This window comes from Hordeum vulgare, chromosome 1H, assembly GCF_904849725.1.
Source record: "Hordeum vulgare subsp. vulgare chromosome 1H, MorexV3_pseudomolecules_assembly, whole genome shotgun sequence".
Classification (NCBI taxonomy): Eukaryota; Viridiplantae; Streptophyta; class Magnoliopsida; order Poales; family Poaceae; genus Hordeum; species Hordeum vulgare.
In genome coordinates, this window is record NC_058518.1 from 357,415,316 (window position 1) to 357,442,013 (window position 26,698).

Below are 26,698 nucleotides of genomic sequence, written 5' to 3' on the forward strand. Positions count from 1 at the left end.
CACGCTTTTATCTTGTCTTCTTTGTATGTTTTATGTACCTTTTTATATCTTTTTGGGGACTAACTTATTGATTCAGTGCCAAGTGCCAGTTCCTGTTTTTCCGTGTTTTTGACTCTTTTCAGATCTGATTTTGGAACGGAGTCCAAACGGAATAAAATCCCCGAAATGATTTTTTCCCGAACTAAAGAAGACCAGGGAGCCTTTGGGCCAATCCAGGTGGGCCCCAGGGAGCCCACAAGCTTGCACCACGCCACCAGGGGGGAGGCGGCGGTGGGCAAGCTTGTGGCTTCCCTGGCCGCCTCCTGACCTATGTTTTGCGCCTATATATTCCCAAATATTCCGCAAAAAATTAGGGGAGCCTCGAAAATACTTTTCCGCCGCCGCAAGCTTCCATTTCCGCGAGATCTCATCTTGAGACCCTTCCCGGCGCCCTGCCGGAGGGGACTTTGGAGGTGGAGGGCTTCTTCATTATCATCATCGCCCCTCCAATGACTCGTGAGTAGTTCACTTCAGACCTACGGGTCCGTAGTTAGTAGCTAGATGGATTCTTCTCTCTCTTGGATCTTCAATACAAAGTTCTCCATGATCTTCATGGAGATCTATCCGATGTAATCTTCTTTGGCGGTGTGTTTGTCGAGAACCGATGAATTGTGGACTTGAGATCAGATTATCTATGATATATATTTGAGTCTTTGCTGATTTCTTATATGCATGATTTGATATCCTTGTAAGTCTCCCCGAGTCTTGGGTTTTGTTTGGCCAACTAGATCTATGATTCTTGCAATGGGAGAAGTGCTTGGTTTTGGGTTCTGCCATGTGGTGACCTTTCCTAGTGATAGTAGGGGCAGAAAGGCAGACATCAAGTAGTTGCCATGAAGGGTAAAAAGATGGGTTTTTTTTATCATTGGTTTGAGATTATCCCTCTACATCATGTCATCTTGCTTAAGGTGTTACTCTGTTCTTATGGACTTAATACACTAGATGCAGGATGGATAGCGGTCGACGTGTGGAGTAATAGTAGTAGATGCAGAAAGTATCGGTCTACTTGTTTCGGACGTGATGCCTATAGAAACAATCATTGCATAGTTATCGTCACGACTCTGCACAGTTCTATCAATTGCTCGGCAGTAATTTGTTCACCCACCGTCTACTTGCTTTCATGAGAGAAGCCACTAGTAAACACTACGCCCCCGGGTCTATTCACATCCATCTTTTACATCTCCGCTTTTACTTTGCTTTGTTACTTTTTCCCTTTCAGTTCTCACTTGGCAAACAATCTATAAGGGATTGACAACCCCTTCATAGCGTTGGGTGCAAGCTTTTGTGTTTGTGCAGCATCTTAAGATACTCTTCCGCCGGATTGATACCTTGGTTCTCAAACTGAGGGAAATACTTACCGTCGCTGTGCTACATCACCCTTTCCGCTTCGAGGGAATACCAATGTGCCGTAGTAGGAGTATTTCTCGCACCATTGCCACGGATACACAACAAACAGCAGAAGTATTTCTGGCGCCGTTGCCGGGGAAGAGGATCGCTTGCTGAGGAGGATCGTGAAGAATATTCTCCTGACAACACGCCTATTTCTGGCGCCGTTGCCGGGGAGGAGAAATCAAGATCTATCGAAGTAGGTCTCACAAACTCTTCTCTTGCATTTACTTTTTTAGCCAGTTGCCTCTCGTTTTCCTCTCCCCCACTTCACATTTGCCGTTTTATTCGCCTTTTCTCCCTTCGCCGTTTTCTTTTGCCCGTTTCACTCTCTCTTCCTGCTCGTTTGTGTGTGAGATAGTCCATCAATGGCTAGAACCACCACTCCAAATGACACCCCTGAAAATAGAGTTCTCAATTTCAGGCAGAATGAGGAAGAAAATTTGAAGGACGCTTGGTACAGGATTTGCAATGCTCAAAGTAGATCTACTCGTAAGCAATCCACTACCGTCCTCCTTCGCAGTTTCTATGTTGGAATTTCTCCTTGGAATAGGTATATCCTTGATACCATTGTAGGCGGGAACTTTTTGGGGAGCCATACTGTTGACTCCTATAGAGCTATCATTAATTTGGTAGGCTCACCCCCGCCCATGGTTAATGTAACTATCTTGACCTTGGAACACGTGATGCAAAGGCTTGACGCTATTGAAAACAAAATTGCCACAGTTGAACTTATTGAGGGTTTGGATAGAAAGATCCACAATCAAATTACTCAGTACAGATCCAAAGTGGGAAATTTTTTAAAAATTTAAAGGAGAAGGAACTTATAATTAATGATTCTTCTAGAATTGGCAAATTAGAAGATATCATAACCAACTTGGGTTCCGCTTTTGCCGCTGTGCAAAATACTCCAAATCTTACTCTCAAAAAGACTGTCAAGCCTGTATTTGTTCCAAAAGCTAGTGGTGAGTCATTTAATAAAGATGAAAATCTTAAGATGATAAATGATCACGCTACATATGGTTTGAGCACCAAAGATGACTATACGTGATTCCATCACTTTTGCCTAGCTAAGGGCGTTAAACAAAAGCGCTTGTTGGGAGGGAACCCAACGAATCTATCCTTTTTCTTTCTGTTTTTTATTTTTCACACATTCATAATTCTGTTATGATTGTGTTTTTTGTGTTTCTTTTTGCGTTTGTGCCAAGCAAAACTGTTATGATTAGTCTTGAGGATGATCGTTTGGTCATGCTGGGAAAGACAGAAACTTTCTGCCCACGAAAATAATTTTCGTTTTCTTTATGTAAGAGCTTTTGAGTTGATTATTTTTGCTGCTGATTGCTACGCAAATTCTTTAGACTTTCGTAATTTTTAAGAATTATTGAAGTACCAGAGGTATACGAAACATACATATTGCTACAGACTGGTCTGCTGTTAAGAGATTCTGTTTTTGTTGTGTTGGTTGCTTATTTTGATGAAACTATGGATAGTATCGGGGGGTGTTAGCCATGGAAGATTGAAAGTAGAGTAACCCAACATCAGAACAAGTAGAATTTAAGTTTTCTACAGTACCTAAGGAAGTGGTGGTTTGCTTTCTTGTACTAATGTTATCACGAGTTTCTGTTTAAGTTTCATGTTGTGAAGTTTTCAAGTTTTGGGTGAAGTTCTTATGGACAAAAAGATAAAGAGTGGCAAGAGCTCAAGCTTGGGGATTCCCAAGGCACCCCAAGAGATTCAAGGATGCCATAAAAGCCTAAGCTTGGGGATGCCCCGGGAAGGCATCCCCACTCTCGTCTTCAATCCATCGGTAATGTTACTTGGGGCTATATTTTTATTCACCACATGTTATGTGTTTTTGCTTGGAGAGTCTTGTATCGTAGGAGTCTTTTATTTTTGTTGTGTCACAATCATCCTTGCTGCACACCTAGAGACAGAGACATGCACACGCCATAATTTTGTCGAGCTTCACTTATATCTTTTGGTAGACAATTCAGCTCACATGCGCTTCACTTATATCTTTTGAGCTAGATACTTTTGCTCTATGTGCTTCACTTATATCTTTTAGAGCACAGTGGTGCGTGGCTTGGTAGCTGATCTATGCTTTGAAAGTAGTCTTAAAAGGGGTAGTTATCCAAAGGGATACGAAAACTTCCTCCTTCATGTGCATTGAATAGTTAGAGAAGTTTGATTCATCTCAATTAGTTTTGAGTTGTAGTTATGGTAATATTAAAGTCACGCTAGTAAGGTGTTGTGGATCTAGAAATACTTGTGTTGAAGTTAGTGATTCCCGTAGCATGCATGTATGGTGAACCGCTATGTGATGGAATCTGAGCATGATTAGTATATTGATTGTCATCCTTTGCGTGGCGGTCGGGATCCCGCGAAGGTTTATTCCTACCAACCCTTCCCCTTGGGGATGTATATTTGTTGGGGAACATCGCATGGGAAACAAAAATTTTCCTACGCGCACGAAGACCTATCATGGTGATGTCCATCTACGAGAGGGGATGAGTGACCTACGTACCCTTGTAGATCGTACAGAAGAAGCGTTAGTGAACGCGGTTGATGTAGTGGAACGTCCTCACGTCCCTCGATCCGCCCCGCGAACAATCCCGCGATCAGTCCCACGATCTAGTACCGAACGGACGTCACCTCCGCGTTCAGCACACGTACAACTCGACGATGATCTCGGCCTTCTTGATCCAGCAAGAGAGACGGAGAGGTAGAAGAGTTCTCCGGCAGCGTGACGGCGCTCCAGAGGTTGGTGATGACCTTGTCTCAGCAGGGCTCGCCCGAGCTCCGCAGAAACGCGATCTAGAGGAAAAACCGTGGAGGTATGTGGTCGGGCTGCCGTGGAAAAGTCGTCTCAAATCAGCCCTAAAACCTCCGTATATATAGGTGGGAGAGGGGGGGCCTTGCCTTGGGGCTCAAGGAGCCCCAAGGGGGTTGGCCGAGTCAAGGGGGAAGGTCTCCCCCCCCCAAACCGAGTTGGACTTGGTTTGGTGGGTGGGAGTCCTTCCTTCCCTTCCCACCTCCCTTTTTTTTTTTCTTTCTCTTTGATTTTTCTTCCAATGCGCATAGGGCCCTTTTGGGCTGTCCCACCAGCCCACTAAGGGCTGGTGCGACACCCTCAAGGCCTATGGGCTTCCCCGGGGTGGGTTGCCCCCCGGTGAACTCCCGGAACCCATTCGTCATTCCCGGTACATTCCCGGTAACTCCAAAAACCTTCCGGTAATCAAATGAGGTCATCCTATATATCAATCTTTGTTTCCGGACCATTCCGGAAACCCTCGTGACGTCAGTGATCTCATCCGGGACTCCGAACAACATTTGGTAACCAACCATATAACTCAAATACGCATAAAACAACGTCGAACCTTAAGTGTGCAGACCCTGCGGGTTCGAGAACTATGTAGACATGACCCGAGAGACTCCTCGGTCAATATCCAATAGTGGGTACTGGATGCCCATATTGGATCCTACATATTCTACGAAGATCTTATCGTTTGAACCTCAGTGTCAAGGATTCATATAATCCCGTATGTCATTCCCTTTGTCCTTCGGTATGTTACTTGCCCGAGATTCGATCGTCAGTATCTGCATACCTATTTCAATCTCGTTTACCGGCAAGTCTCTTTACTCGTTCCGTAATACAAGATCCCGCAACTTACACTAAGTCACATTGCTTGCAAGGCTTGTGTGTGATGTTGTATTACCGAGTGGGCCCCGAGATACCTCTCCGTCACACGGAGTGACAAATCCCAGTCTTGATCCATGCTAACTCAACTAACACCTTCGGAGATACCTGTAGAGCATCTTTATAGTCACCCAGTTACGTTGCGACGTTTGATACACACAAAGTATTCCTCCGGTGTCAGTGAGTTATATGATCTCATGGTCATAGGAACAAATACTTGACACGCAGAAAACAGTAGCAACAAAATGACACGATCAACATGCTACGTCTATTAGTTTGGGTCTAGTCCATCACGTGATTCTCCTAATGACGTGATCTAGTTATCAAGCAACAACACCTTGTTCATAATCAGAAGACACTGACTATCTTTGATCAACTGGCTAGCCAACTAGAGGCTTGCTAGGGACAGTGTTTTGTCTATGTATCCACACATGTAAATGAGTCTTCATTCAATACAATTATAGCATGGATAATAAACGATTATCTTGATACAGGAATTATAATAATAACTATATTTATTATTGCCTCTAGGGCATAATTCCAACAGTCTCCCACTTGCACTAGAGTCAATAATCTAGCCCTCACATCATCATGCGAATTACATTGTAATAAATCTAACACCCATACAGTTCTGGTGTTGATCATGCTTTGGCCGTGGAAGAGGTTTAGTCAGTGGGTCTGCTACGTTCAGATCCGTGTGCACTTTGCATATATTTACGTCCTCCCCTTCGACGTAGTCGCGGATGAGGTTGAAGCGTCGTTTGATGTGTCTGGACTTCCATCCAGACACCCTCCTTAGCCGCCTCCGAGGCAGCCATGTACTCTGCTTCACATGTAGAATCTGCTACGACGCTTTGCTTGGAACTGCACCAGCTTACCGCACCCCCATTAAGAATAAATACATATCTGGTTTGCGACTTAGAGTCGTCCGGATTTGTGTCAAAGCTTGCATCGACGTAACCTTTTACGGCGTGCTCTTCGTCACCTCCATACACGAGAAACATCTCCTTAGTCCTTTTCAGGTACTTCAGGATATTCTTGACCGCCGTCTAGTGATCCACTCCTGGATTACTGTGGAACCTACCTGCCATACTTATGGCCAGGCTAACGTCCGGTCTAGTGCACAAATTGCATACATGATAGAGCCTATGGCTGAAGCATAGGGGATGGAGCGCATATGCTCTCTATCCTCATCAGTTGCTGGGCACTGAGTCTTACTCAATCTCGTACCTTGTAAAACTGGCAAGAACCCCTTCTTGGACTGTTCCATTTTGAACCTCTTCAAAACTTTATCAAGGTATGTGCTTTGTGAAAGTCCTATCAGGCGTTTTGATCTATCCCTATAGATCTTAATGCCTAGAATGTAAGCAGCTTCTCCTAGGTCCTTCATAGAGAAACTTTTATTCAAGTAATCCTTTATGCTCTCCAAAAACTCTACATTGTTTCCAATCAACAATATGTCATCCACATATAATATTAGAAACGCCACAGAGCTCCCACTCACTTTCTTGTAAATACAAGATTCTCCAACCACTTGTATAAACCCAAATGCTTTGATCACCTCATCAAAGCGTTTGTTCCAACTCCGAGATGCTTGCACCAGTCCATCAATGGATCGTTGGAGCTTGCACACCTTGTTAGCATTCTTAGGATCGACAAAACCTTCGGGTTGCATCATATACAATTCTTCCTTAAGGAAACCGTTAAGGAACGCCGTTTTGACATCCATCTGCCAGATTTCATAATCGAAAAATGCAGCTATTGCTAACATGATTCTGACGGACTTAAGCATCGCTACGGGTGAGAATGTCTCATCGTAGTCAACTCCTTGAACTTGTGAAAAACCCTTTGCCACAAGTCGAGCTTTATAAACGGTCACATTGCCGTCAGCGTCCGTCTTCCACTTAAAGATCTATTTGTTCTGAATAGCCTTGCGGCCCTCTGGCAGTACCTCCAAAGTCCATACTTTGTTCTCATACATGGATCCTATCTCGGACTTCATGGCTTCTAGCCATTTGTTGGAATCTGGGCCCACCATTGCTTCTTCATAATTTGTAGGTTCATTGTTGTCCAACAACATGATTGATAAGACGGGATTACCGTACCACTCTGGAGCAGCACGTGGTCTCGTCGACCTGCGTGGTTCGATAGAAACTTGAACCGGAGTTTCATGATCATCATCATTAACTTCCTCCTCAACCGGCGTCGCAACGACAGAGGTTTCCCCTTCCCCTGCGCCACCATCCAGAGGGATGAGAGGTTCGACAACCTCGTCAAGTTCTATCTTCCTCCCACTCAATTCTCTCGAGAAAAACTCCTTCTCGAGAAAAGCTCCGTTTTTAGCAACAAACACTTTGCCCTCGGATTTGAGATAGAAGGTGTACCCAACCGTCTCTTTTGGGTGACCTATGAAGACGCACTTTTCCGCTTTGGGTTCCAGCTTTTCAGGCTGAAGCTTTTTGACATAAGCATCACATCCCCAAACTTTAAGAAACGACAACTTTGGCCTTTTGCCATACCACAGTTCGTATGGTGTCGTCTCAACGGATTTTGATGGTGCCCTATTTAAAGTGAATGCAGCTGTTTCTAATGCATAACCCCAAAACGATAACGGCAAATCGGTAAGAGACATCATATATCGCACCATCTCTAATAAAGTACGATTACGACGTTCGGACACACCATTACGCTGTGGTGTTCCAGGCGGTGTCAACTGTGAAACAATTCCACATTGTCTTAAGTGAGCACCAAACTCGAAACTCAGATATTCACCCCCACGATCAGACCGTAGGAACTTGATCTTCTTGTTACGATGATTTTCAACTTCACTCTGAAATTGCTTGAACTTTTCAAATGTTTCAGACTTGTGCTTCATCAAGTAGACATAACCATATCTACTCAAATCGTCAGTGAAGGTGAGAAAATAACGATATCCGCCGCGTGCCTCCACGCTCGTCGGACCACACACATCAGTATGTATGATTTCCAACAAGTCACTTGCACGCTCCATTGTTCCGGAGAACGGAGTCTTAGTCATCTTGCCCATGAGGCATGGTTCGCACGTGTCAAGTGAATCAAAGTCAAGTGACTCCAAAAGTCCATCAGCATGGAGTTTCTTCATGCGCTTTACACCAATATGACCTAAGCGGCAGTGCCACAAAAATATGGCGCTATCATTGTTAACTCTAACTCTTTTGGTCTCAATGTTATGTATGTGTGTATCACTATCAAGATTCAATATGAACAATCCTCTCACATTGGGTGCATGACCATAAAAGATGTTACTCATAGAAATAGAACAACCATTATTCTCTGACTTAAAAGAGTAACCGTCCCGCAATAAACAAGATCCAGATATAATGTTCATGCTCAACGTAGGCACAAAATAACAATGATTTAAGTTCATAACTAATCCTGATGGTAACTGAAGCGAGACTGTGCCGACGGCAATTGCATCAACCTTGGAACCATTTCCTATGCGCATCGTCACTTCATCTTTCGCCAGCCTTCGTCTATTCCGCAGTTCCTGTTTCGAGTTGCAAATATGAGCAACAGAACCGGTATCGAATACCCAGGCACTACTACGAGAGCTGGTGAAGTACACATCAATAACTTGTATATCAAATATACCTGATTTTTCTTTGGCCGCCTTCTTATCTGCAAGATACTTGGGGCAATTGCGCTTCCAGTGACCCATACCCTTGCAATAGTAACACTCCGTTTCAGGCTTAGGTCCAGCTTTGGGTTTCTTCGTCGGATTGGCAACAGGCTTGCCACTCTTGTTTGAATTACCCTTCTTGCCTTTGTCGTTTCTCTTGAAACTAGTGGTCTTATTCACCATCAACACTTGATGCTCTTTACGGAGTTCAGACTCTGCGACTTTCAGCATCGCAAACAACTCGCCGGGAGACTTGTTCATCCCTTGCATGTTGTAGTTCAACACAAAGCCTTTATAGCTTGGCGGCAGTGATTGAAGGATTCTGTCAGTGATAGCCTCTTGCAGGAGTTCAATCCCCAGCTCAGCTAGACGGTTTGAGTACCCAGACATTTTGAGCACATGTTCACTGACAGACGAGTTTTCCTCCATCTTGCAAGCATAGAATTTATCGGAGGTCTCATACCTCTCGATCCGGGCGTTCTTCTGAAAGATAAACTTCAACTCCTGGAACATCTCAAATGCTCCATGACGCTCAAAGCGACGTTGAAGTCCCGGTTCTAAGCCATACAAGATTGCACATTGAACTACTGAGTAGTCCTCCTTACGTGCTAACCAAGCGTTCTTAACATCCTGATCAGCCGTAGCGGGTGGTTCATCTCCTAGCGCAGCCTTAAGGACATAATCCTTCTTCCCAGCTTGTAAGATTAGCTTAAGATTACGAGCCCAGTCTACAAAGTTGCTTCCATCATCTTTCAACTTAGCTTTCTCTAGGAACGTATTAAAATTCAGGGTGACTGTCGCGTGAGCCATGATCTACAACACAAATATATTCAAAGTGGACTTAGACTATGTTCAAGATAATTAGAGTTTAACTTAATCAAAATTATACGCTAAACTCCCACTCAAAAAGTACATCTCTCTAGTCATTTGAGTGGTTCATGATCCACTTACACTAGCTCAAGTCCGATCATCACGTGAGTTGAGTATAGTTTCAGCGGTAAGCATCCCTATGCTAATCATATCATCTATATGATTCATGATCGACCTTTCGGTCTCATGTGTTCCGAGGCCATGTCTGCACATGCTAGGCTCGTCAAGCTTAACCTGAGTGTTCCGCGTGCGCAACTGTTTTGCACCCGTTGTATGTGAACGTTGAGTCTATCACACCCGATCATCACGTGGTGTCTCGAAACGACGAATTGTAGCAACGGTGCACAGTCGGAGAGAACACAATTTCGTCTTGAAATTTTAGTGAGAGATCACCTCTTAATGCTACCGTCATTCTAAGCAAAATAAGGTGCATAAAAGGATTAACATCACATGCAATTCATAAGTGACATGATATGGCCATCATCACGTGCTTCTTGATCTCCATCACCAAAGCACCGACACGATCTTCTTGTCATCGGTGCCACACCATGATCTCCATCAACGTGTCTCCATCGGGGTTGTCGTGCTACTCATGCTATTACTACTAAAGCTACATCCTAGCAAAATAGTAAACGCATCTGCAAGCACAAACATTATTATAAAGACAACCCTATGGCTCCTGCCGGTTGCCGTACCATCGACGTGCAAGTCGATATTATCTATTACAACATGATCATCTCATACATCCAATATATCACATCACATCGTTGGCCATATCACATCACAAGCATACCCTGCAAAAACAAGTTAGACGTCCTCTAATTTTGTTGTTGCATGTTCTACGTGGTGACCATGGGTATCTAGTAGGATCACATCTTACTTACGCAAACACCACAACGGAGATATATGAGTTGCTATTTAACCTCATCCAAGGACCTCCTTGGTCAAATCCGATTCAACTAAAGTTGGAGAAACCGACACTTGCCAGTCATCTTTGAGCAACGGGGTTACTCGTAGCGATGAAACCAGTCTCTCGTAAGCGTATGAGTAATGTCGGTCCAAGCCGCTTCAATCCAACAATACCGCGGAATCAAGAAAAGACTAAGGAGGGCAGCAAAACGCACATCACCGCCCACAAAAACTTTTGTGTTCTACTCGAGAAGACATCTACGCATGAACCTAGCTCAGGATTCCACTGTTGGGGAACATCTCATGGGAAACAAAATTTTTCCTACGCGCACGAAGACCTATCATGGTGATGTCCATCTACGAGAGGGGATGAGTGATCTACGTACCCTTGTAGACCGTACAGCAGAAGCGTTAGTGAACGCGGTTGATGTAGTGGAACGTCCTCACGTCCCTCGATCCGCCCTCGAACAATCCCGCGATCAGTCCCACGATCTAGTACCGAACGGACGGCACCTCCGCGTTCAGCACACGTATAGCTCGATGATGATCTCGGCCTTCTTGATCCAGCAAGAGAGACGGAGAGGCAGAAGAGTTCTCCGGCAGCGTGACGGCGCTCCGGAGGTTGGTGATGACCTTGTCTCAGCAGGGCTCCGCCCGAGCTCCGCAGAAACGCGATCTAGAGGAAAAACCGTGGAGGTATGTGGTCGGGCTGCCGTGGAAAAGTCGTCTCAAATCAGCCCTAAAACCTCCGTATATATAGGTGGGAGAGGGGGGCCCTTGCCTTGGGGCTCAAGGAGCCCCAAGGGGGTCGGCCGAGCCAAGGGGGAAGGTCTCCCCCCAAACCGAGTTGGACTTGGTTTGGTGGGTGGGAGTCCTTCCTTCCCTTCCCACCTCCCTTTTTTTCTTTCTCTTTGATTTTTCTTCCAATGCGCATAGGGCCCTTTTGGGCTGTCCCACCAGCCCACTAAGGGCTGGTGCGCCACCCTCAAGGCCTATGGGCTTCCCCGGGGTGGGTTCCCCCCCGGTGAACTCCCGGAACCCATTCGTCATTCCCGGTACATTCCCGGTAACTCCGAAAACCTTCCGGTAATCAAATGAGGTCATCCTATATATCAATCTTCGTTTCCGGACCATTCCGGAAACCCTCGTGACGTCTGTGATCTCATCCGGGACTCCGAACAACATTCGGTAACCAACCATATAACTCAAATACGCATAAAACAACGTCGAACCTTAAGTGTGCAGACCCTGCGGGTTCGAGAACTATGTAGACATGACCCGAGAGACTCCTCAGTCAATATCCAATAGCGGGACCTGGATGCCCATATTGGATCCTACATATTCTACGAAGATCTTATCGTTTGAACCTCAGTGTCAAGGATTCATGTAATCCCGTATGTCATTCCCTTTGTCCTTCGGTATGTTACTTGCCCGAGATTCGATCGTCAGTATCCGCATACCTATTTCAATCTCGTTTACCGGCAAGTCTCTTTACTCGTTCCGTAATACAAGATCCCGCAACTTACACTAAGTCACATTGCTTGCAAGGCTTGTGTGTGATGTTGTATTACCGAGTGGGCCCCGAGATACCTCTCCGTCACACGGAGTGACAAATCCCAGTCTTGATCCATTCTAACTCAACTAACACCTTCGGAGATACCTGTAGAGCATCTTTATAGTCACCCAGTTACGTTGCGACGTTTGATACACACAAAGTATTCCTCTGGTGTCAGTGAGTTATATGATCTCATGGTCATAGGAACAAATACTTGACACGCAGAAAACAGTAGCAACAAAATGACACGATCAACATGCTACGTCTATTAGTTTGGGTCTAGTCCATCACGTGATTCTCCTAATGACATGATCCAGTTATCAAGCAACAACACCTTGTTCATAATCAGAAGACACTGACTATCTTTGATCAACTGGCTAGCCAACTAGAGGCTTGCTAGGGACAGTGTTTTGTCTATGTATCCACACATGTAAATGAGTCTTCATTCAATACAATTATAGCATGGATAATAAACGATTATCTTGATACAGGAATTATAATAATAACTATACTTATTATTGCCTCTAGGGCATAATTCCAACAGTATGCGTTGAATGCTTTGTTTTGATTACTAATTAAACTTTTGCAACAAGTATATGAGTTCTTCATGACTAATGTTGAGTCCATGGTTTAGATGCACTTTCCCCTTCCACCATCACTATCTTCTTAGTGTCGTGCAACTTTCATCGATGCACAAAACCCACCATTAGCCTCCCTCAAAACAGCCACCATACCTACCTACTATGGCTTTTTCAAGGTCATTCCGAGATATATTGCCATGCAACTACCACCATGATATGTGCCACAACGTCTACATTGCCATTGCATGATTGTAAGATAGCTAGCATGATGTTTCCATTGCATGATTGTAAGATAGCTAGCATGATGTTTCCATTGATGTCTATGCCTTGCTAGATCGTTGCCACGGTACACTACCGAAGGCATTCCATATAGAGTTATAATTGCTCTAAGTTTTGAGTTGAAAGTGTGATGATCATCATTATTGGAGTATTGTCCCATGTGAGTAAATAAAAGAGGCCAAAGAAGCCCGTAAAAAAGAGGCCAAAGAGCCCACCAAAAAAAGAGAGGAAAAGAGAGAAGGGACAATGCTACTACTTTTTCCACACTTGTGCATTTTGAGCACCATGATCTTCATGATTGAGAGTCTCTCGTTTTGTCACCACCATATAGCTAGTGGGAAATTCTCATTATATAACTTGGCTTGTATATTCCAATGATAGGCTTCCTCAAAATTGCCTTAGGCCTTCGTGAGCAAGCAAGTTGGATGCACACCCACTAGTTTTCTTTAAGAGCTTTCACCTACTTGTAGCTCTAGTGCATCATTTGTATGGCAATCCCTACTCACTCACACTCATATCTATTGATGAGCATCTCCACAACTCATTGCTATGCCTAGTTAATGTGACTATCTTCTCCTTTTTGGCTTGCAACCTCCACCATATTCCACACCATATATAGTGCTATAACCATGGCTCACCTCATGTATTGCGTGAGAGTTGAAAATGTTTGAGAAAGTAAAGGTGTGAAACAATTACTTGGCCAATACCGGGGTTGTGCATGATTTAAATTTGTTGTGCAATGATGATAGAGCATAGCCAGACTATATGCTTTTGTAGGGATAAATTTCACATAAGAGGAATTACAAAGGACACCTATGCTAGGTAGCATGAAAACATCAAAAAATCATTCTTATCACTTCCCTACTCGAGGACGAGCAGGAGTTAAGCTTGGGGATGCTTGATACGTCTCAAACATATCTATAATTTTTGATGGTTTCACGCTGTTATCTTGTCTTCTTTCTATGTTTTATGTACCTTTTTATATCTTTTTGGGGACTAACTTATTGACTTAGTGCCAGTTCATGTTTTTCTGTGTTTTTGACTCTTTTCAGATCTGATTTTGGAACGGAGTCCAAACAGAATAAAATCCCCGAAATGATTTTTTCCCAAACGAAAGAAGACCAGGGAGCCTTTGGGCCAGGCCAGGTGGGCCCCAAGGAGCCCACAAGCTTGCACCATGCCACCAGGGGGGGAGGCGGCGGTGGGCAAGCTTGTGGCTTCCCTGGCCGCCTCCTGACCTAGGTTTTGCGCCTATATATTCCCAAATATTCCGCAAAAAATCAGGGGAGCCTCGAAAATACTTTTCCGCCGCCGCAAGCTTCCGTTTCCTCGAGATCTCATCTGGGGACCCTTCCCGGCGCCCTGTCGGAGGGGACTTTTGGAGGTGGAGGGCTTCTTCATCATCATCATCGCCCCTCCAATGACTCGTGAGTAGTTCACTTCAGACCTACGGGTTCGTAGTTAGTATCTAGATGGCTTCTTCTCTCTCTTGGATCTTAAATACAAAGTTCTCCATGATCTTCATGAAGATCTATCCGATGTAATCTTCTTTGGCGGTGTGTTTGTCGAGATCCGATGAATTATGGACTTGTGATCCGCTTATCTATGATATATATTTGAGCCTTTGCTGATTTCTTATATGCACGATTTGATATCCTTGTAAGTCTCTTCGAGTCTTGGGTTTTGTTTGGCCAACTAGATCTATGATTCTTGCAATGGGAGAAGTGCTTGGTTTTGGGTTCTGCCATGTGGTGACCTTTCCCAGTGACAGTAGGGGCAGCAAGGCAGACATCAAGTAGTTGCCATCAAGGGTAAAAAGATGGGGTTTTTATCATTGGTTTGAGATTATCCCTCTACGTCATGTCATCTTGCTTAAGGCGTTACTCTGTTCTTATGGACTTAATACACTAGATGCATGCTGGATAGCGGTCGACGTGTGGAGTAATATTAGTAGATGTAGAAAGTATCGGTCTACTTGTTTCGGACGTGATGCCTATAGAAACAATCATTGCATAGATATCATCACGACTCTGCACAGTTCTATCAATTGCTCGGCAGTAATTTGTTCACCCACCGTCTACTTGCTTTCATGAGAGAAGCCACTAGTAAACACTACGGCCCCCGGGTCTATTCACATCCATCGTTTACATCTCTGCTTTTACTTTGCTTTGTTACTTTTTTACTTTCAGTTCTCACTTGGCAAACAATCTATAAGGGATTGACAACCCCTTCATAGCGTTGGGTGCAAGCTTTTGTGTTTGCGCAGGATCTTAAGATACTCTTCCGCCGGATTGATACCTTGGTTCTCAAACTGAGGGAAGTACTTACCGTTGCTGTGCTACATCACCCTTTCCGCTTCAAGGGAATACCAACGTGCCGTAGTAGGAGTATTTCTGGCACCATTGCCAGGGATACACAGCAAACATCAACGACAGAGCCACGTGGGCCCCACAAGCTTGCCCACCGCCACCAGGGGGTGGCGGCTACAGGGCTTGTGGCCCACTAGCCCACCTCCTCCGGTGGATCTTTGTGCAGGTATTTTTCATATTTTCCAAAAATATTCTCCGTAAATTTTCAGGACGTTCTAAGAACTTCCATTTCTGCACAAAAACAACACCAAGGCAATTCTGCTGAAAACAGCGTCAGTCCAGGTTAGTTCCATTCAAATCATGCAAATTAGAGTCCAAAACAAGGGCAAAAGAGTTTGGAAAAGTAGATACAATGGAGACGTATCAGGCCCGAGTGCCATGATTTCAGATTTGAACCTATTATGTTGTCGCCAATATTTGTGTGTTTTAGATCCTATCTTGGAAGTTGTTGTCACCTACTATGTGTTATGACCCGGCAACCCCGGAGTGAAAATAGCCGGAACCACTCCCGGAGATGACCATAGTATCAGGAGTTCATGTATTCACCGCGTGTTAATGCATTGGTCCGGTTCTTTATTAAAAGGAGAACCTTAATATCCCGCAGTTTCCATTAGGACCCCGCTGCCACGGGAGGGATGGACAATAGATGTCATGCAAGTTCTTTTCCCTAAGCACGTATGACTACATACGGAATACATGCCTATATTAGATTGACGAACGGGAGCTAGTTACATATCTCTCTGTGTTATAGCTGTTACATGATGAATCACATCCGTCATACCCATCCATCACCGATCCACTGCCTACGAGTCTTTTACTACTGGTCCTTGCTACATTACTTTGTCGCTACTACTGTCACTACTACTGTTACTCTGCTGTTGCTGTCACTACTGCTGTTCCTTGCTGCTGCTGTCACTACTGCTGCTACTTGTTACTTTGCTGTTACCTGTTGCAAGACTATTCTTGCACCGTTGCCGGGGAGGCCAAGACAAGAATAGTCCCCCGTCAACGTACTATTTTCTGGCGCCATTGATACAACAAGTTAGGAATAGTCTGCCATCAACAGATCTTTTCTGGCACCGTTGCTATCATACCACTTTGCTACTGATACTTTGCTTGCAGACACTAATCTTTTAGGTGTGGTTGAAATTGACAAACTCAACTACTAATAGTTGAGAATATTATTTTGCTTCCCCTTGTGTCAAATCAATAAATTTGGGTTGAATACTCTACCCTCGAAAACTGTTGCGATCCCCTACACTTGTGGGTTATCCGAGCTCCTCTGGCTCCCACTGATAAACTCGCGTGTGGTACTAGACTGGTGGCTCGGGCACGGGCACCTCTGGTTGGGCTAAGCCCCAATATGCGTATATGTCCGAGGGCATAATAATGTACCTGCCTACATGAAGATTGAACAAAGAAGGAGCAGGCAGAGTAATAGTATCACGAGTACCCTGACTAAATACCAGGTTATAAATCATCCTTCTATTTATATCTCTATCCATAAAGTCATGGCAAACCATGCTATCATAATCTAGATATCTCTCGGGAAGGAGAATATATTCTTCCTCTTCCAGTCTAATAGGTATCTCAAAGTGTCTAGCAAGACGGGTAGCATAGATACCTCCATAGACAACACCTTTAGAACGGTTCATGTTCAACCGTTGAGCTACTATAGCGCCCAAACTATAAGTTTTATCATTATAAAGGGCTTCGCGCAAGACCGCAAGATCTGGGGAACTAAGTGACTCAGCTTTCCCACGGCCAATCAAACATTTTCCCACAAATAATGAGAAGTACCGAAGCACGGGAAAATGAATGCTGGCAGCTCTAGCTCAAGACACTCCTCTCTCCTCTCCTACAGCAATTGTATCGATGAAAGCTTCCAAGTCCCATGGACGAGGTTCATGAATATCCCCAACGTAAGGTAATTTGCAAACATTGCAAAAATCCTGGAGTGACATGTGCTGGGGGATATCATAAAGTTTAAACTCAACCATAGGAGGATTCTTCCTCAGGTAGAAGTTAAAGCTTTGTACGAAGATATTAGTGAGGAGGAGGTATTGCGGACACTTATCTTCAACGAAGGCGGTAAGGCCTGCGTTCTCCACCAAGTGGTAACAGTCCTCATAAATTCCGGCGGCGCGTAAGAGCACGTCGCTTTCCCACTCGCACGCTCGAACTTCTGCGACTCGAGGGACCAGATACTTGGGCTTCTTCTCACTCCCATCATCCTTGGGGTTACGGCTTGAAGATCCTCTTAAGAACCTCCTCATCTTTTCCCTTTTCTATCTCTGAAATTTTTAGTGATTCTAAGGAAAAGTGAAAAAGGCTCAACTAAACTCGTAGCAACTACTTCCACAAGTGCCTAGAGGCCATATTACGCATCAAAACTACTTGGGACCAGCTAAATTCAGCATGCAAAGCTCAAGAACATGGTCACCAAGGCAGCAAAAATACGCGGAGTATGAGGCACTAGAGCAAAAACTAATTGGACCAATGGAGGAGTCACTTACCAAGGAGTAATTTCCCCAAAACAGTTCGGAGAATGGTGCTTTGAGCAAAGAGATCGAAAATCCCAGCAAGAGGAGCAAGAACACAGGTTTGAGCTGCGAAATGATTTTTTCTGGAGGTAGGAGAACCAGATGAGAGCAAGAATGAGTGGAGGGGGTGCCTGTGGGCCCCACAAGCCTAGGTGGCGCGGCCAGGGGGGTGCCCGCGCCCCCTGGGCTTGTGGCCCACTGGTGCAGCCCCCAAACAAGCTCTTCATCTCAGTATTTTTCAAAAAGTCCAGAATTTTTTTATTTGATTTTCAGGACGTTCGGAGAACTTTTATTTTCGGGGTACTTTTCTACCGGGCTAAAACAGAAAACAGGAAAAACTAAACTAAATCTATCATTTTTCTTCTAAGCAACCGAAAGTGAAAACTTGGAACAGAGGTTTGTGACTCCTCGATTTATCCATCTCATGGTCATCAAAAGAAATCCGTCAATGAGGTTGATCAAGTCTCCTCAACAAACTTTTTTGAATCACAAAAGAAGATGGAGAATTTTCGAACAGTCACTAGGTCACCTCAATGGGGATGTGTATCTCCCCAACAAGCAAATCATACTTCATCTTGACACGAGGAATAGGGCATTCAAAGCTCCCAATAAGAATTGATGAAGTGTTTTCGATAGCATTGATGCAATGTACTCGATATTGTTTCTTCGGAAAGTGCACCGTATGCTCATTACCGTTGACATGGAAAGTGACATTGCCTTTGTTGCAATCTATAACAGCCCCTACAGTGTTTGAAAAGGGTCTTCTGAGGATGACAGCCATGGCATCGTCCTTGGGAATATCCAAGATAACAAACTCTGTTAAGATAGTGACCTTAGCAACCACAACATGCACATCCTCGCAAATGTCGATAGGGAAAGCAGTTGATTTGTCGGCCATTTGCAGAGAGATTTCAGTGGGTGTCAACTTATCCAGTTCAAGTCTACGATAAAGAGAGAGAGTCATAATACTAACACCGGCTCCAAGGTCGCATAACACAGTTCTAACGTAGTTGCCTTTAATGGAGCAAGGTATAGTGGGCACACCGGGATCACCTAGTTTCTTAGGAGTTCCACCCTTGAAGGTATAATTAGCGAGCATGGTGGAAATCTCAACCTCAGGTATCCTCCTTTTACTAGTCACAATATCTTTCATGTACTTAGCATACAAAGACATTTTGAGCATATCTGTCAAACACATTTGCAGAAAGACAGGTCTAATCATTTCAATGAAGCGCTCAAAATCCTCATCATCCTTTTTCTTGGATGGTTTGGGAGGAAAGGGCATGGGTTTCTGAACCCATGGTTCCCTTTATTTACCGTGCTTCCTAGCGGCGATGTCATTCTTATCGTATCCCTTAGTCTTAGGTTGTGGGTTATCAAGATCAACAGGTTTAATCTCCACATCCTTTTCATTGCTTGGTTGAGCATCTTCATGAACATCACTATTGATATTATCATTAGGCTCATGTTCATCACCAAATTGTGTTTCAGCATCAGAGACAGAGACATCGTTTGGACTCTCAGGTGTAGCAGCAATAGGGTTGCTAGCATGCAGGTTCCTATCATCTTTCTTCTTCTTTCTAGGATGACTAGGTGTATTAGTGCTAACTCCTTGAGAATCTTGTTCAATTCTCTTTGGATGACCCTCAGGATACAAAGGTTCCTGAGTCATTCTACCGCCTCTAGTGACGACTCGGACAGAATTGTCATTCAACACATTGAGCAAGTCATTTTGAGCTTTAAGTACTTGTTCTACCTGAGTAGTAACCATAGAGGCATGTTTACTCAGAAGCTTAAGATCATTGACATTTCTGTCTACAAAAGCACTTAAATGACTAAGCATACGAGCATTCTGTTCCAATTGTCTACTAAAATAATCATTGAAACTCTGTTGTTTGGCAAAAAAGTTATCAAATTCATCCAGGCATAGGCTAGCAGGTTTATCAAAAGGAATATCACTCTCATCAAACCTACGCAGAGAATTTACTTCTACTACCTGTATCGGGTTATCAAGACCATGGATCTCTTCGATATGTGGTAGATTTTTGACATCTTCAGATTTAATGCCTTTCTCTCGCATAGATTTCTTGGCTTCTTGCATATCTTCAGGACCGAGGAATAGAATACCTCTTTTCTTCGGAGTTGGCTTAGGAGGTGGTTCGGGAATAGTCCAAGCATTCTCATTGCACAACATGTTATTCAATAGGATCTCAGCTTGTTCTATGGTTCGTTCCCTAAAAACACTACCAGCACAACTATCTAGGTGGTCTTTGGAAGCATCGGTAAGTCCATTATAGAAGATATCAAGTATTTCATTCTTCTCAAGAGGGTGATCAGGCAAAGCATTCAGCAGCTAGATAAGCCTCCCCCAAGCTCGTGGGAGACTCTCTTCTTCAGCTTGAGCAAAGTTGTATATTTTCAACAAGGCAGCTTGCTTCTTATGGGCAGGGAAATATTTTTCAGAGAAGTAGTAGACCATATCCTGGGGGCTACGCACACAACCAGGAGCAAGAGAAGTGAACCAAGTCTTAGCATCATCCTTTAGCGAGAAAGGAAACAACTTGAGGATATAGTAGTGGCGGATCTTTTCCTCACTAGTGAATAGGGTGGCTATATCGTGCAGTTTGGTAAGATGGGCTACAACCGTTTCAGACTCATAACCGTGAAAAGGACCAGATTCGACGAGAGTGATTAACTCAGGGTCGACAGAGAATTCATAATCCTTATCGGTCACAAAGATAGGCGAAGTGGCAAACTTCAGGTCGTATTTCATCCTAGCGTTCAGAGATTTTTCTTTCCACTTGCGCAGTAATTTCTCCACATCATAGCTATCCTTACACGCAAGAAAATCCTCAGCTATCTCTCCCTCCATAACATAACGCTCAAGCATAACAGGCAATTCAGGCATAATAGCAGGTTCTACTTCAATAGTATTAGCAGTTTCAGAAGTACCATCACATCTAGCAGCAACTCTAGCAATTTGTGCATCAAGGAATGCACCTTGTGGCAAAGCAGTATCAAGCATAGCATCATCAGGCAAAGCAGTATCAAGCATAGCATCATGGGCAGTAGAAGTAGCATCATCAAGCACATGCGACATATAAGGATTTCTAGCAAGAGGTGATGTCGCAAACTTACTCATAACTGAAGGTGAATCAAGTGCAGAGCTAGATGGCAGTTCCTTACCTGTCCTCGTAGTGGAAGGCAAGACTTTAGTTCTTGGATCTATCGGATTCCTCATAGTGACCAGCAGATGTAAATCCCAAGTGACTCAGAGAATATAGTTGTGCCTCCCCGGCAACGGCGCCAGTAAATAGTCTTGATAACCCACAAGTGTAGGGGATCGCAACAGTTTTCGAGGGTAGAGTATTCAACCCAAATTTATTGATTCGACACAAGGGGAAGTGAAAGAATATTCTCAAGTATTAGCAACTGAGTTTTTCAATTTCAACCACACCTGAAAGATTAGTGTCTGCAAGCAAAGTATCAGTAGCAAAGTAGTATGATAGCAACGATGCCAGAAAAGGGTCTGTTGACGGCACACTATTCCTAACTTGTTGTATCAATGGCGCCAGAAAATAGCATGTTGACGGGGGACTATTCTTGAGAATAATGCTATGCTTCCCCGGTAACGGCTCCAGAAAAGTCTTACAACAGGTAACAACAAAGTAGCAAGTAACATCAGTAGTGACAACAGCAGCAAGTAACATCAGTAGTGACAGTAGTAGCAAGGAATAGCAGTAACCAGTAGTAACAGAGTAACAGCAGTAGCAACAGTAGTAGCGACAAAGTAACGTAGCAAGGACCAGTAGTAAAAGACTCATAGACACTGGATCGGTGATGGATGAGTATGACGGATGTGATTCATCATGTAACAGCTATAACACGGGGAGATAAGTAACTAGCTCCCATTCGTCAATCTAATGTAGGCATGTATTATGTATGTAGTCATACGTGCTTAGGGAAAAGAACTTGCATGACATCTATTGTCCATCCCTCCCGTGGCAGCGGGGTCCTAATGGAAACTACGGGATATTAAGGTTCTCCTTTTAATAAAGAAATGGACCAACGCATTAACACTTGGTGAATACATGAACTCCTCATACTATGGTCATCTCCGGGAGTGGTTCCGGCTATTGTCACTCTGGGGTTGCCGGGTCATAACACATAGTAGGTGACTACAACTTGCAAGATAGGATCTAAAACACACAAATATTGGTGACAACATAATAGGTTTAGATTTGAAATCATGGCAGTCGGGCCATAGTGACAACCATTAAGCATGGCAAAGTAGTAGCAACATCTATCTCAGAACATAGTGGATACTAGGGATCAATCCCCGTCAAAACTAACTCGATTACATGATAGATCTCATCCAACTCATCACCATCCAGCAAGCCTACGATAAGATTACTCACGAACGGTGAAGAGCATCATGGAATTGGCTATGGAGGAAGGTTGATGATGATGATGGCGACGATTTCCCCTCTCTGGAGCCCAGAACGGACTCCAGATCTGCCCTCCAGATGAAGAACAGGGGGTGGCGGCGCCTCCGTATCGTAAAACACGATGAATCCTTCCCTCTGATTTTTTTCCGGGCGAAACAAAATAAATAGAGCTGAGTTTGGAGGCGGTGGAGCCACGTGGGCTCCACAAGCCTGGTTGGTGCAGCCTGGGGGGTTGGCCGCGTCGTATGGGCTTGTGGCCCACTGGCACACCCCCTCCGGTGGATGTTTCCACAGGTATTTTTCGTTAATTCCAGAAAAATTCTCCGTAAATTTTCAAGACATTCCGAGAACTTTTATTCCTGCACAAAAACAACACCATGGCAATTCTGCTGAAAACAGCGTCAGTCCGGGTTAGTTCCATTCAAATCATGCAAATTAGAGTCCAAAACAAGGGCAAAAGAGTTCGGAAAAGTAGATATGACGGAGACGTATCATGAAGCGCCTTTGGTAAGTGGAACTTGGTAAGGAAACATTCATATAGTGTGCTGAAATTTATTGTCACTTGTCACTATGGAAACTAATCCTTTGAGGGGCTTATTCGGGGTATCTTCACGTCGAACGGAAGAACAAATAGTTGCTCCTCAACCTGCTGCACCTACTGAAAATATTTGCTTTGAATTCCCTTCGGGTATGCTTGAGAAACTGCTGGCTAATCCTTTTACAGGAGATGGAACATCACATCCAGACTTGCATCTAATCTATGTAGATGAAATTTGTGGTTTATTTAAGCTTGTAGGTTTGCGCAAGGATGAGGTCAAGAAGAAGGTCTTTCCCTTATCTTTGAGGGATAAGGCGTTGACATGGTATAGGATATGTGATGATACTGGATCATGGAACTACAATCGGTTGAAATTGGAATTTCATCAAAAGTTTTATCCTATGCATCTAGTACATCGTGATCGGAATTATATTTATAATTTTTGGCCTCATGAGAGAGAAAGCATCGCTCAAGCTTGGGGGAGGCTTAAATCTATGTTATATTCATGCCCCAACCATGCTTCACACTTCTTGTACCGGTTCTTTTATGAAGAGAGATATTGACTTCAAATGGAATTTATTGGAGAGAATTAAACACAACTCTGAAGATTGGGAGCTTGATGAAGGTAAGGAGTCAGGTATGAATTTCAAGTTTGATTGCGTTAAATCCTTTGTTGAAACAAATACTTTTTGTGATTTTAGCGCTAAGTATGGACTTGACTCTGAGATAGTAGCTTCATTGTGTGAATCTTTTGTTGCTCATATTGTTCTCCCCAAAGAGAAGTGGTTTAAATATCATCGTCCTTTAGAAGTCAATGTAGTTAAACCCAATCCAGTTGAAGATAAAGTCATTGCCTATAATGATCCTATTGTTCCCAGTGCTTACATTGAGAAACCACCTTTCCCTGTTAGGATAAAGGATCATTCTAAAGCTTCAACTGTGATACATAGAGGCTACATTAGAACACCTACACCCCCTGAGCAAATTAGAGTTGAACCTAGCATTGATATTATCAAATATCTCCCATGTGATGATGTTGAGGGACATAATATTCACTTCTGTGAAGATGCTGCTAGAATTGCTAAACCTCACGCTAGAGATAAACATAGGCCTGTTGTTGGCACGCCTGTTTTTTCTGTAAAGATAGGAGATCATTGCTATCATGGTTTATGTGACGTGGGTGCTAGTGTTAGTGCAATACCTCAATCCTTATATGATGAAATTAAAGACGAGATTGCACCCCTTGAGATAGAACCAATTGATGTCACTATTCAGCTTGCCAATAGAGATACCATCTGCCCTGTGGGAATTGTTAGGGATGTTGAAGTCTTGTGTGGTAAAATGAAGTATCATGCTGATTTCCTCGTTCTTGCTACCACTCAAGATAGCTTTTGTCCCATCATATTTGGTAGACCTTTTCTCAATACCGTCAATGCTCATATTGACTGTGAGAAGCAAACTGTCACTGTTGGCTTTGAAGGTGTGTCACATGAGTTCAGTTTCTCCAAGTTTGGTAGATAACCTCATGAAAAAGAGTTGCCCAGTAAGTATGAAACTATTGCCTTGGCTTCTATTGCCATGCCTCCTACTGATCCCTTAGTGCAATACTTGCTTGAGCATGAAAATGATATGCATATGGATGAAAGGGATGAGATAGATAGAGTTGTCTTAGAACAATACCCTATCCTTAAGAACAACTTGCCAGTTGAACTGCTTGGGGATCCACCCCCACCAAAAGGTGATCATGTGTTCGAGCTTAAACAGTTGCCAGATACTCTTAAGTATGCTTATCTTGATGAAAAAGAGATATATCCTGTTATTATTAGTGCTAGCCTCTCAGAGCATGAAGAAAAGAAGTTATTAGAAACTCTGAGGAAGCACCGTGCTGCTATTGGATATACTCTTGATGATCTTAAGGGCATTAGTCCCACTCTATGCCATCACAAGATTAAAACTGATCCTGATTCCAAACCAGTTGTTGATCATCAAAGGAGATTAAATCCTAAGATGAAAGAGGTAGTAAGAAAAGAAATACTAAAGCTCCTGGAAGCAGGTATTATCTATCCTGTTGCTCATAGTGATTGGATGAGTCCGGTGCATTGCGTCCCTAAGAAGGGAGGCATTACCGTTGTCCCTAATGATAAGGATGAATTGATCCCACAGAGGATTATTACGGGCTATAGGATTGAATAAAGCCACTAGGAAATATCATTACCCTTTGCCTTTTATCGACCAAATGCTAGAAAGGCTGTCTAAACACACACACTTCTGCTTTCTAGATGGTTATTCTGGTTTCTCCCAAATACCAGTTGCACAATCTGACCAGGAGAAAACCACTTTCACCTGCCCTTTTGGTACCTTTGCTTATAGACGTATGCCTTTTGGCTTATGTAATGCACCTGCCACCTTTCAAAGATGTATGATGGCTATATTCTTTGACTTTTGTGAAAATATTGTTGAGGTATTCATGGATGACTTCTCCGTTTACGGGTCTTCCTTTGATGATTGCCTCAGCAACCTTGATTGAGTCTTGCAGAGATGTAAAGACACCAATCTTGTCTTGAATTGGGAGAAGTGCCACTTTATGGTTAATGAAGGCATCTTCTTAGGACATAAAATTTCTGAAAGAGGTATTAAAGTCGATAAGGCTAAGGTTAATGCGATCGAGAAAATGCCATACCCCACAGATATCAAAGGTATAAGAAGTTTCCTTGGTCATGCTCGTTTCTATAGAAGGTTCATTAAAGATTTCTCTAAGATTTCTAGGCCTCTTACCAATCTCGTGCAAAAGGATATTCCTTTTGTTTTTGACGATGATTGTGAGGAAGCCTTCAAAATACTTAAGAAGGCCTTGATAACTGCACCTATTGTTCAACCACCTGATTGGAACTTACCTTTTGAAATCATGTGTGATGCTAGTGATTATGTTGTTGGTGCTGTCCTAGGGCAAAGAGTCGATAAGAAGTTGAATGTTATTCACTATGCTAGTAAAACTCTAGATAGTGCCCAAAGAAACTATGCTACTACGGATAATGAGTTTGTAGCAGTCGTGTTTGCATGTGAAAAGTTCAGGTCTTACATAGTTGATTCCAAATTCACTATTCACACTGATCATGCTACTATTAAGTACCTCATGGAGAAGAAAGACGCTAAACCTAGACTTATCGGATGGGTTCTCTTGCTACAAGAATTTGATTTGCACGTTGTCTACACGAAGGGTGCTAACAACCCCGTAGCAGATAACTTGTCTAGGTTAGAGAACATTCTTGATGACCCACAACCTATTGATGATAGCTTTCCCGATGAGCAATTGAATGTCATCAATACTTCACGTAGTGCACCGTGGTATGCTGACTATGTAAACTATATCCTTGCTAAATATATACCACCTAGTTTCACATACCAGCAAAAGAAGAAATTCTTCTTTGACTTGAGACATTACTTTTGGGATGATCCTCACCTTTTTAAGGAAGGAGTAGATGGTGTTATTAGACGGTGTGTACCTGAACATGAACAGGGACAGATCCTACAAAAGTGTCACTCCGAGGCCTATGGAGGACACCACGCGGGAGATAGAACTGCACACAAGGTATTGCAATCAGGTTTCTATTGGCCCGCTCTATTCAAGGATGCCCGTAAGTTTGTCTTGTCTTGTGACGAATGTCAAAGAGTAGGTAATATCGGTAAACGTCAGGAAATGCCTATGAACTATTCACTTGTCATTGAACCATTTGATGTTTGGGGCTTTGATTATATGGGACCTTTTCCAAAATCCAACGGGTATAATCACATCTTAGTTGTTGTTGATTACGTCACTAAGTGGGTA